Source organism: Nanorana parkeri, unplaced genomic scaffold (assembly GCF_000935625.1).
Source record: "Nanorana parkeri isolate BGI_ZX_2015 unplaced genomic scaffold, ASM93562v1 scaffold2523, whole genome shotgun sequence".
NCBI classification, from domain to species: Eukaryota; Metazoa; Chordata; class Amphibia; order Anura; family Dicroglossidae; genus Nanorana; species Nanorana parkeri.
In genome coordinates this window covers 5027-17372 of record NW_017308791.1, presented here as the reverse complement: position 1 = coordinate 17372, position 12346 = coordinate 5027, and the positions used below count along the sequence as shown (strand labels likewise).

The 12346-nt window shown below is 55.3% G+C and overlaps 1 long non-coding RNA gene across 1 annotated transcript; it reads right to left on the bottom strand.

The window, feature by feature from the left end:
* Nucleotides 1-867: 867 nt before the first annotated feature.
* On the bottom strand, nt 868-10898 carry LOC108801840. Its single transcript, XR_001942172.1, has 3 exons — nt 10818-10898; nt 7789-7842; nt 868-909 (listed from the first exon to the last, which is right to left on the bottom strand). It is a non-coding gene; the product is annotated as an uncharacterized LOC108801840 (long non-coding RNA).
* Nucleotides 10899-12346: the final 1448 nt, after the last annotated feature.

Here is a 12346-nt window from a genome sequence, read left to right as displayed (position 1 = left end):
CGCTGAGGATCCAAGGGTCTGAGGATACAAGGGCCTGAGGATACAAGGGCCTGAGGATACAAGGGCCTGAGGATACAAGGGCCTGAGGATACAAGGGCCTGAGGATACAAGTGTCTGAGGATACAAGAGCCTGAGGATACATGAGTCTGAGGATACAAGGGTCTGAGGATACAAGGGCCTGAGGATACAAGTGTCTGAGGATACAAAAGCCTGAGGATACATCAGTCTGAGGATACAAGGGTCTGAAGATACAAGGGCCTGAGGATACATGAGCCTGAGGATACAAGTGTCTGAGGATACAAGAGCCTGAGGATACAAGAGCCTGAGGATACGAGGGCCTGAGGATACAAGAGTCTGAGGAGGACACAAGAGCCTGAGGATACAAGAGCCTGAGGAGAACACAAGAGCCTGAGGAGGACACAAGAGCCTGAGGAGGATACAAGAGCCTGAGGAGGACACAAGAGCCTGAGGAGGATACATGAGGATGAGGAGGACACAAGAGTCTGAGGAGGACACAAGAGCCTGAGGAGGACACAAGAGCCTGAGGAGGACACAAGAGCCTGAGGAGGACACACGAGTCTGAGGAGGACACACGAGTCTGAGGAGGACACAAGAGCCTGAGGAGGACACAAGAGCCTGAGGAGGACACAAGAGCCTGAGGAGGACACAAGAGCCTGAGGAGGATACACGAGCCTGAGGAGGACACAAGAGTCTGAGGACACAAGTGTCACTGAGAATCTCGTTGGTTGCCGTGGGCCACCACAGACTGTCCGTTCTTCCTCTCAGACACTTTTATAATTGCGGTCCAGAGACAGAGCCGCAGATCCCGGGACTTACCTTTAGCTTTCTGACGCACTGATCTCAGCGCTTCTTCTTTTTCTGCGTCTTTCTTTCCTCCTATTTTTTCTTCTGTAAATGTTGAGATAAAAGTTGATAATTTGTCATCTTTCCTCTCTGAATTTCATCATTAACTAACTCGAGCTGAATTTCATCATTCATGATTTAGCCCTGGGCAAGCAGGGCTAAATCTACAGCAGAGAAGCCGCCGCTGGTTCTGTACAAGTGTCGCCGAGATCACTTGTATGCAGCCTGTCATGGTCTGCCATTCTCCATGGGGGTTCGATCCCACTCAGCTGCGCCTGAGGCGAGTGCCTCACTCGCCCCATGGTAGCTACAGCCCTGGAGAGAGCCGTGACATCTCGGCTGGCTCCGCATAACTATTGTCATTTACGGGGCGGGCGGTCTGCTTCGGCCGACTGTTCCCCACGCTTCTACTGAACCCAAGGGCTCCGGCGGCCGAAGTGAGCTGAAACTACATCTGGATCCTTCGGATCGTTAGTGACCCTCTATGACTCTGTTACATTGTATTTCCCTCCTTCGCTCTATTGATCATGGAGGTGATGTGTCTCCACCTTGTGGTTGGATTGTGAACTGTCCTCTGCTACATACTGAGCGCTTGTAATGAATGATGTCAGCAGGGCTCAGGGCCGGATTTACTCCCTCTGCTGCCCCAATACCAGGTTCCTCAATGCGCCGCGCACACCCCCCCACCCCCCACCCCTGTATGCATGCCGCATACAGGTGATCTCGGCAAGCCTAAATGTAGAAAACAACTACCCGCCCGGCGCTCAGAACTGCATGTCCCGGGAGTAGGGAGATAGAAAGTCCACACCCCTGCCGCCCCTCTACTCCCTGCCGCCCCTCTACTCCCTGCCGCCCCTCTACTCCCTGCTGCCCCGAGGCCGGGCCTCGGTTGGCCTTGTGGGAAATCCGGCCCATGTTTGGTGGAAGTTTTATTCTGGGCATCTTTTACAATTCGCAGACATGTGAATTCATTTGTAATATTCAGTTACATATCTATATTACCGTCCTGGAAGCGGCGCGTCTCTCCCTGAGGTGGTGATCTAAGCCACCAAGGACGCCGCTGGATTCCAGATTGCCAGACAGCCATGATATCTGCATTGTATCGCCACCATTGGCCTTGGCGTGTGGGTTGCAGCTGGTGCATCCGCGGGTCTTAGGTGTCCTGCTTCAAAATCTAACCCGTGAGCTGTTTTTTTTTTTTATATACCATTAAAACTGAAGTCCCTGGGCCCTCTTCTCTCTCTTTTTGTTACTATAGGCAATCTAAACCCTACCAGGATGGCATTTATTCTGTGTGCTCGCTACCATAAACGACGGATACTTGTTATCATTAGGAAAAATACTTTTTCGATCCCAGCGCAGCTCTTGTAGCCACTTCCTGCCTACATGCACTCTCTCCAGGGCCAAGCGTACACCCAGGGCCGGTGCTGCCACTAGGCACACTAGGCAGCCGCCTTCCGCCTCTAACCCCCCCCCCCCCCCATCTATTTCAAATTGCAAAAGCCAATAGCAGGCTGGCTATTGTACCCGCCCACTGAGCAGAGAAGCGGAACTGAAAGACAACTTTCTCTCTCAGGTCCGCTCATCTGCTCAGTGGGCTGGGTTTCAATAGCCAGTCTGCTATTGGCTATTTCTTTGGGGGTTGAAAGTAGCTGGTCTTGCCTAAGGTGCAAAATAGTCTAGCACCGGCCCTGCGTACACCATAGCCCTGAGTCAGCCCCCCTGAGAGTGACAATGGTGGGCCACGTCTGTGCACTGCCCATTGTAGCCTCCAACGTGGGGTGCAGGTGACACGGGGGGGACAATGCAGAACAATTGAGACCAAGCGTTGCCTCCCTATAACAGGAAGCGTCTGAACAAGGCAGGATCACCAGGGATTATAAGGAAAGCTGCGGACTTTAGAAGATTGAAAACAAATATGGAAACGGCATTGACGTGTCTGCACACCGTGATGTCCTCTCCGTGGATTTCGGTTGGACAACACACAATGAACCAATCCGTTGGAGAAAGCCGAGTAACGGAAAAGTGGTCATGTGACCAAAGGTTATCCCGCACATTGGAATGGCCTGTTTATTGGAAGGAGTTCCGTTTTTTTGTGCAGCTTACCGTAAAATAAAATGGAGAGGGCATCAGATATATAAAGTGCGCGGTAGCGAGGCTCGCTGGAGGAGCTGCTGTCCGCCCAGGAAGGGGCGGGCTGTCTGTGACATGAGCGGCTGGGGTGAAGGAATGGGACAGAAATGAGAGCGTGCGCACACAATGGTGGCATTGGTGCCCAGGCCAGATCAGCATATAACTCGCTGCCCTCGGGGACAAGGAGGTCATAGTGACGGGCAGGATCACCAAGTATTGGATCCACACTGAAACATTTTGGACATTAATGATATAATTAGACTAATTGAAGGGCGGCTTTTATGAGGAAATCGGTTTTGGGTTCACAGACACTATAAAGGAGAAGTATGAGGTGAGGGATTGTCACTCCTCCTCATAGTTGGAGCCGACGTGTGACAATGAGACTGTCACAGGTCGGCTCAGTAAATCGAGAGTTGTGTGCCGCAGCCTGGCATTGTGTGCAGCAGCCTGACATTGTGTGCCTCAGCATGGCATTGTGTGCATCAGCCTGGCATTGTGTGCAGCAGCCTGGCATTGCGTGCAGCAGCCTGGCATTGCGTGCAGCAGCCTGGCATTGCGTGCAGCAGCCTGGCATTGCGTGCAGCAGCCTGGCATTGCGTGCAGCAGCCTGGCATTGCGTGCAGCAGCCTGGCATTGCGTGCAGCAGCCTGGCATTGCGTGCAGCAGCCTGGCATTGCGTGCAGCAGCCTGGCATTGCGTGCAGCAGCCTGGCATTGCGTGCAGCAGCCTGGCATTGCGTGCAGCAGCCTGGCATTGCGTGCAGCAGCCTGGCATTGCGTGCAGCAGCCTGGCATTGCGTGCAGCAGCCTGGCATTGCGTGCAGCAGCCTGGCATTGCGTGCAGCAGCCTGGCATTGCGTGCAGCAGCCTGGCATTGCGTGCAGCAGCCTGGCATTGCGTGCAGCAGCCTGGCATTGCGTGCAGCAGCCTGGCATTGCGTGCAGCAGCCTGGCATTGCGTGCAGCAGCCTGGCATTGCGTGCAGCAGCCTGGCATTGCGTGCAGCAGCCTGGCATTGCGTGCAGCAGCCTGGCATTGCGTGCAGCAGCCTGGCATTGCGTGCAGCAGCCTGGCATTGCGTGCAGCAGCCTGGCATTGCGTGCAGCAGCCTGGCATTGCGTGCAGCAGCCTGGCATTGCGTGCAGCAGCCTGGCATTGCGTGCAGCAGCCTGGCATTGCGTGCAGCAGCCTGGCATTGCGTGCAGCAGCCTGGCATTGCGTGCAGCAGCCTGGCATTGCGTGCAGCAGCCTGGCATTGCGTGCAGCAGCCTGGCATTGCGTGCAGCAGCCTGGCATTGCGTGCAGCAGCCTGGCATTGCGTGCAGCAGCCTGGCATTGCGTGCAGCAGCCTGGCATTGCGTGCAGCAGCCTGGCATTGCGTGCAGCAGCCTGGCATTGCGTGCAGCAGCCTGGCATTGCGTGCAGCAGCCTGGCATTGCGTGCAGCAGCCTGGCATTGCGTGCAGCAGCCTGGCATTGCGTGCAGCAGCCTGGCATTGCGTGCAGCAGCCTGGCATTGCGTGCAGCAGCCTGGCATTGCGTGCAGCAGCCTGGCATTGCGTGCAGCAGCCTGGCATTGCGTGCAGCAGCCTGGCATTGCGTGCAGCAGCCTGGCATTGCGTGCAGCAGCCTGGCATTGCGTGCAGCAGCCTGGCATTGCGTGCAGCAGCCTGGCATTGCGTGCAGCAGCCTGGCATTGCGTGCAGCAGCCTGGCATTGCGTGCAGCAGCCTGGCATTGCGTGCAGCAGCCTGGCATTGCGTGCAGCAGCCTGGCATTGCGTGCAGCAGCCTGGCATTGCGTGCAGCAGCCTGGCATTGCGTGCAGCAGCCTGGCATTGCGTGCAGCAGCCTGGCATTGCGTGCAGCAGCCTGGCATTGCGTGCAGCAGCCTGGCATTGCGTGCAGCAGCCTGGCATTGCGTGCAGCAGCCTGGCATTGCGTGCAGCAGCCTGGCATTGCGTGCAGCAGCCTGGCATTGCGTGCAGCAGCCTGGCATTGCGTGCAGCAGCCTGGCATTGCGTGCAGCAGCCTGGCATTGCGTGCAGCAGCCTGGCATTGCGTGCAGCAGCCTGGCATTGCGTGCAGCAGCCTGGCATTGCGTGCAGCAGCCTGGCATTGCGTGCAGCAGCCTGGCATTGCGTGCAGCAGCCTGGCATTGCGTGCAGCAGCCTGGCATTGCGTGCAGCAGCCTGGCATTGCGTGCAGCAGCCTGGCATTGCGTGCAGCAGCCTGGCATTGCGTGCAGCAGCCTGGCATTGCGTGCAGCAGCCTGGCATTGCGTGCAGCAGCCTGGCATTGCGTGCAGCAGCCTGGCATTGCGTGCAGCAGCCTGGCATTGCGTGCAGCAGCCTGGCATTGCGTGCAGCAGCCTGGCATTGCGTGCAGCAGCCTGGCATTGCGTGCAGCAGCCTGGCATTGCGTGCAGCAGCCTGGCATTGCGTGCAGCAGCCTGGCATTGCGTGCAGCAGCCTGGCATTGCGTGCAGCAGCCTGGCATTGCGTGCAGCAGCCTGGCATTGCGTGCAGCAGCCTGGCATTGCGTGCAGCAGCCTGGCATTGCGTGCAGCAGCCTGGCATTGCGTGCAGCAGCCTGGCATTGCGTGCAGCAGCCTGGCATTGCGTGCAGCAGCCTGGCATTGCGTGCAGCAGCCTGGCATTGCGTGCAGCAGCCTGGCATTGCGTGCAGCAGCCTGGCATTGCGTGCAGCAGCCTGGCATTGCGTGCAGCAGCCTGGCATTGCGTGCAGCAGCCTGGCATTGCGTGCAGCAGCCTGGCATTGCGTGCAGCAGCCTGGCATTGCGTGCAGCAGCCTGGCATTGCGTGCAGCAGCCTGGCATTGCGTGCAGCAGCCTGGCATTGCGTGCAGCAGCCTGGCATTGCGTGCAGCAGCCTGGCATTGCGTGCAGCAGCCTGGCATTGCGTGCAGCAGCCTGGCATTGCGTGCAGCAGCCTGGCATTGCGTGCAGCAGCCTGGCATTGCGTGCAGCAGCCTGGCATTGCGTGCAGCAGCCTGGCATTGCGTGCAGCAGCCTGGCATTGCGTGCAGCAGCCTGGCATTGCGTGCAGCAGCCTGGCATTGCGTGCAGCAGCCTGGCATTGCGTGCAGCAGCCTGGCATTGCGTGCAGCAGCCTGGCATTGCGTGCAGCAGCCTGGCATTGCGTGCAGCAGCCTGGCATTGCGTGCAGCAGCCTGGCATTGCGTGCAGCAGCCTGGCATTGCGTGCAGCAGCCTGGCATTGCGTGCAGCAGCCTGGCATTGCGTGCAGCAGCCTGGCATTGCGTGCAGCAGCCTGGCATTGCGTGCAGCAGCCTGGCATTGCGTGCAGCAGCCTGGCATTGCGTGCAGCAGCCTGGCATTGCGTGCAGCAGCCTGGCATTGCGTGCAGCAGCCTGGCATTGCGTGCAGCAGCCTGGCATTGCGTGCAGCAGCCTGGCATTGCGTGCAGCAGCCTGGCATTGCGTGCAGCAGCCTGGCATTGCGTGCAGCAGCCTGGCATTGCGTGCAGCAGCCTGGCATTGCGTGCAGCAGCCTGGCATTGCGTGCAGCAGCCTGGCATTGCGTGCAGCAGCCTGGCATTGCGTGCAGCAGCCTGGCATTGCGTGCAGCAGCCTGGCATTGCGTGCAGCAGCCTGGCATTGCGTGCAGCAGCCTGGCATTGCGTGCAGCAGCCTGGCATTGCGTGCAGCAGCCTGGCATTGCGTGCAGCAGCCTGGCATTGCGTGCAGCAGCCTGGCATTGCGTGCAGCAGCCTGGCATTGCGTGCAGCAGCCTGGCATTGCGTGCAGCAGCCTGGCATTGCGTGCAGCAGCCTGGCATTGCGTGCAGCAGCCTGGCATTGCGTGCAGCAGCCTGGCATTGCAAGCTATTAGTCAATCTGTGGTCTACAATGACCCCCAAATCTTTTTCCATCTCTGACTTCCCCGGTGGGGTTCCTATTATTGTGTATAGTCCATTTGCTTTTTTTTAACCCCAAAGTGCATAACTTTACATTTATTGACATTAAACCTCATCTGCCATATAGTTGCCCCTCCCCCTATTTTATCCAGGTCCTCCTGTAATGTTATCATTGTGTGCCGCAGCCTGGCATTGTGTGCCGCAGCCTGGCGTTGTGTGCCGCAGCCTGGCATTGTGTGCCCCAGCCTGACATTGTGTGCCGCAGCCTGGCATTGTGTGCCGCAGCCTGGCGTTGTGTGCCGCAGCCTGGCGTTGTGTGCCGCAGCCTGGCATTGTGTGCAGCAGCCTGGCATTGCAAGCTATTAGTCAATCTGTGGTCTACAATGACCCCCAAATCTTTTTCCATCTCTGACTTCCCCGGTGGGGTTCCTATTATTGTGTATAGTCCATTTGCTTTTTTTTAACCCCAAAGTGCATAACTTTACATTTATTGACATTAAACCTCATCTGCCATATAGTTGCCCCTCCCCCTATTTTATCCAGGTCCTCCTGTAATGTTATAGTGTCTATGACCCTCCCGATTTTAGTGTCATCATGGTGGTCATCCTTTAGTATGTAGCTTGGCTAGCTCAGGTTCCTCTGTTTATTCTGTATGATGGGTGGTCCGCCCTCCCCATAGAAGTCTCACACCAATTCTTCTTCTGAACAAACTCTTTACAGAGAACTTTCCAGAAAGATGATTTCTGCCACCGCAAGCCAACTTTCATGTATTTGGCACCATTCGGATTGATCGTTTTTGTAGAACATTTCATTGAATATTCTCAAAAAATAATCCCATCCGCACCGAAGATGGAGAAGAACTCACCTGTAACTCCTACGACCTATGACCTATGACCTACCTATGAAGGGGAGGATGCCGCTGCCGATGTTATGGAGTCCTTCCTTCCAGTTTCCTAGAAAATACAATAATTAGGAGCCATCAGACCTTCCTGGAGGACCATTATTGTTATGTACAGCAGAGTCCATCTCAGGAGATAGAAGAGGGGGACCAGGTGGGACATAGTGGGACCTGGTGGGAGGTAGTGGGACCTGGTGGGATATAGTGGGATCTGGTGGGAGGTAGTGGGACCAGGTGGGACATAGAGGGACCTGGTGGGAGGTAGTAGGACCTGGTGGGAGGTAGTGGGACCAGGTGGGAGATAGTGGAACCTGGTGGGAGATAGTGGAACCCGGTGGGACATAGTGGGAGGTAGTGGGACCTGGTGGGAGATAGTGGAACCTGGTGGGAGGTAGTGGGACCTGGTGGGACATAGTGGAACCTGGTGGGATATAGTGGGACCTGGTGTGACATAGTGGGACCTGGTGGGAGGTAGTTGGACCAGGTGGGAGATAGTGGGGCCTGGTGGGAGGTAGTGGGACCTGGTAGAACACAGTGGGACCTGGTGGGACACAGTGGGACCTGGTGGAACACAGTGGGTCCTGGTGGAACACAGTGGGACATAGTGGAAACTGGTGGGACAAGGTGGGACATAGTGGGACCTGGTGGGAGATAGTGGGGCCTGGTGGGAGGTAGTGGGACCTGGTGGGAGATAGTGGGACCTGGTGGGAGAGAGTGGGACGTGGTGGGAGGGATCATAGTGGGACCTGGTGGGACATATTGGGACCTGGTGGGAGGTAGTGGGACCTGGTGGGAGATAGTGGGGCCTGGTGGGAGGTAGTGGGACCGGCAGTCAAGCTGAGGGTGCTTAGGGAACTGCAGAAGCACATATAAGGCAGGAACTGCTTTTGGAGAAGCCTTGTGGTCTCTTTCTCCCAGAAGTCTTTTGGGAATCCAAACTGCCTGAAAACAAGACTGAAATGCGGATTGAGATCTGACCATTCGTGTCCGTAACATTCTTCCTAATTTTAATGTGATCCAAAATTTGGAATTCACTCCACTTGTCACTGCAGATTATGTGAATACACCACAATGCCCACAAGCTTTGTCTTATTACTTCCCTTCCAACAATTCCATAGAAACTCTTTAATTTAAAGTTCTGGAGAGAACAAAAGAGCAGAAGCGTCACAAGGGGGGTATCTTGTACCTCGGCCTGGACTCCCCTTCTGGTATCGTTTCCCCGCTATTGGGTTCCACTGCAGCAAACAGGGGGACTCAGCCCCCTCCCTAACAATTCCCCATTTGTTGGCCATGTGTGGTCACAATGCCAATTTATTTTGTTGCTTCCGTATTGTCAAGTCAATGTATTGTTTCCAGGATCCTATGACCACGTAATTGAATCTCCTGCAGGGCCCGTCAGTATTAAACCCCAGCGCTGTTAGCCCCATATTCAGCCGTGACGCACAATATGCTCTGCTGTTACACCATTGCTGTCATCTCAGATTGGTACACTGCAGCCACCGTTATTTTCCCCTTTCCTCTCCGTACTCCGGTTTCCTCCCACATGCCAAGGACATACTGGAAGGTTACTTGGCTCCTCTCTAAATTGGCCCTCGTATGTACACTATATCACCAGAAGTATTGGGGCCCCTTTACACGCACATGAACTTTAATGGCATCCCAGTCTTAGTCCGTAGGGTTCAGTATTGGGTTGGCTCCGCCCTTTGCCGCTATAACAGCTCCGCCTCTTCTGGGAAGGCGTCCACAAGGTTTAGGGGTGTGTCTATGGGAATGTTGGACCATTTGTGAGGTCAGGTACTGATGTTGGGGGAGGGGCTCGCAGTCTCCGCCTCGAATTCATCCCAAAAGTGCTCTATGGGGGTGAGGTCAGGACTCTGTGCGGCCAGTCACGTTCCTCCCCCCCAAACTCCCCCATCCGTGTCTTTATGGGCCTTGCTTTGTGCACTGGTGCGCAGTCATGTTGGAACAGGAAGGGGCCGTCCCCAAACTCCTCCCACAAAGTTGGGAGCATGAAATTGTCCAAAATGTCTTGGTGTGCTGATAAGAGTTCCCTTCACTTGAACTAAGGGGCGGAGCCCAACGTGTGAAAAACAAGCCCCTCCCCCATAATCCCCCCTCCACCAAACTTTACACTTGGCACCATGCAGTCAGGCAAGTACCGTTCCCCTGGCAACCGCCAAACCCAGACACGCCCATCGGATTGCCAGACAGAGAAGCGTGATTGGTCCCTCCAGAGACCACGCCTCCACTTCTCTAGAGTCCAGTGTCGGCGCGCTTTACACCGCGGCATCCCACGCTTTGCATTGCACTTGGTGATGTGCGGCTTGGATGCAGCTGCTTGGCCATGGAAACCCATTCCATGAATCTCTCTACGCGCTGTTGTTGCGCCAATCTGAAGGCCGCATGGAGTTTGGAGGTCTGTAGCTATTGGCTCTGCAGACAGTTGGCGACTTCTGCGCACTGTGCGCTTCAGCATGCGCTGACCCCGCTCTGTCATGTGACGTGGCCGACCACTTCCTGGCTGAGTTGCTGTTGTTCCCAGTCGCTTCCACTTTGTTATAATCCCAGTAACAGGTGACGGCGGAATATTTAGTAGCCGGGAAATGTCACGGAACACCTGAGTCACATGATTTGGAGGGGGAGGGGCCCAATACTTTCGGCAATATAGTGTTGCGTGTGCGCGACTGTGACCTTACATTGTAAGCTCCTTGGGGGCGGGGACTGATGTGAATGCGCACTGTGTAAAGTGCTGCATAAAATTGTCAGCGCTCTATAAATACCGGTAATCATAGATAAATGTCATCTTCAGCATGTGTGCTACTAATTCTCCGCCGACGTTCTTTACATGGTTTGTCTTTTGTATTATAACTTGAGTTTCAGGATTTGGGGTTCACTTATATCCCCGACACCAGCCCGGCACCTATAAAAAAAACAAAATGGCGGAAGCCGTCCCTGTCCACGCCTATGCTTCCCAGCAGCCGGACTTATACCCGAGTCTTATACATGAAGGATGAATCTCTAGATACTCACGTCTACAACAGAAGCATGTACAGAGGCAGCACAGGATCCCGGTCGCCATAAACGCGTTCGCAACTCCACCCAAAAGCTTGGCCACTGTAAGGTGAAGCAGAGGAGGAGCGGGCGTTAGTGCTCGTAGCTGGGTCGCAGTCCATGCAATGAGTGCCGCCGCAGGGTAATAGTTTGGCTGTGGGATGATACCGGTGATGAAGGTCAAAGCCTCATATCCTTCAAAGTCATGACTCCATCATTTATGGGTGCGACGGACTCCCTGATCCCCCGACTGGATATCGCCGTCTTAAAGGACATTTCCACCTTTGTAAGTGATTCTGAGTTTTTGGTGGCAATGGGGAGGTGCAGGGGCGATGTACATGTGTGTGTGCGGGGGGGATGTTCCGAGAGTAGATGTGACCCAGGATAAGGGGGAGATCTGAGAGAGACACAGGGGGTCACTTGTCTTGTTCTATAGACTTCTCTCTGTGTCCTCCCAACACTGACACAGACACACAGAGCTATGACCCATCCTGCCGTCTCTCCACAGAGCAGAGAGGGGAGGGGGGGCAGGAGGAGGGGGGAAACAGCTGATGGAATTTTAGAGGATTGAAGATCTTGTGGAGGGAATTTTGAATTTCTTGGCCTCTGGCCTGTAAAAGAATCTATAAAATAAAAAAAAGGGGAGGGGCTGGATTCCCCCCTCCCCGTTCCGATCCTCCAGCACTGACTGGCGGAACGGACGGGGGAGGGTACAGCTGCCTCTAGATAGGAGGAGCCAGCTGTCACTCACGCAGCTGGGCGGATCCCGGCACAATTGTCGGGATCCGCTCCGGCTGCGGCGTCTCAGTATACCGCGAGCTGTAGCTCCCTATATACTGAGCTTAGGGTGACGGGAGGACGCTAGTTTGTGTCCTCCCGTTACCCTAAGGAGAACTATGGGGAAAAGCCTTAACCCCATAGTTCTCCTTTAAATTAAAGTGGAGCAACTCCCTTGATAAATTCCCCCCGGTGTATCATATTTGTATCACTCGGCTGTAGATCCTCCAATCATCTCTGACCCCGTCCTTCCTTCTGGAGGGTGGCTACGTCTGTTCCCCATGGTCCTTGTGTGCCGTGTCGTCGCTCCAAGCTTGCTTCCGGGATGGGCTACAATCTCAATACAAATTAGTAAACTGAACCTGAGATTTTAGTCCATCCCGGGGGGGAGGAGCTTGGAACAGTGACTACTCTACAACACACACAGGGACCATGGGGAACAGACGTAGCCACCCTCCAGAAGGAAGGACGGTGTCAGAGATGATTGGAGGATCTACAGCCGAGTGATACACAAATAATATTCATTGGTGCTCATAGTTCAGGGACTTGAATGGATTTTGGGGATTCAGCCCCTGAGATAAGTGTCACTTTAAGCTACACAAGTTGGTCCGGGATCCAACCCCAGCCCGGCGATTGTTCAATGGAGGAGCAGCAGCACAGGGATGTAAGTATCCTCACACTGCCACAATGACATCACTGTTCAAAGCAATGCAATGGAGTCCTGGTTGGTT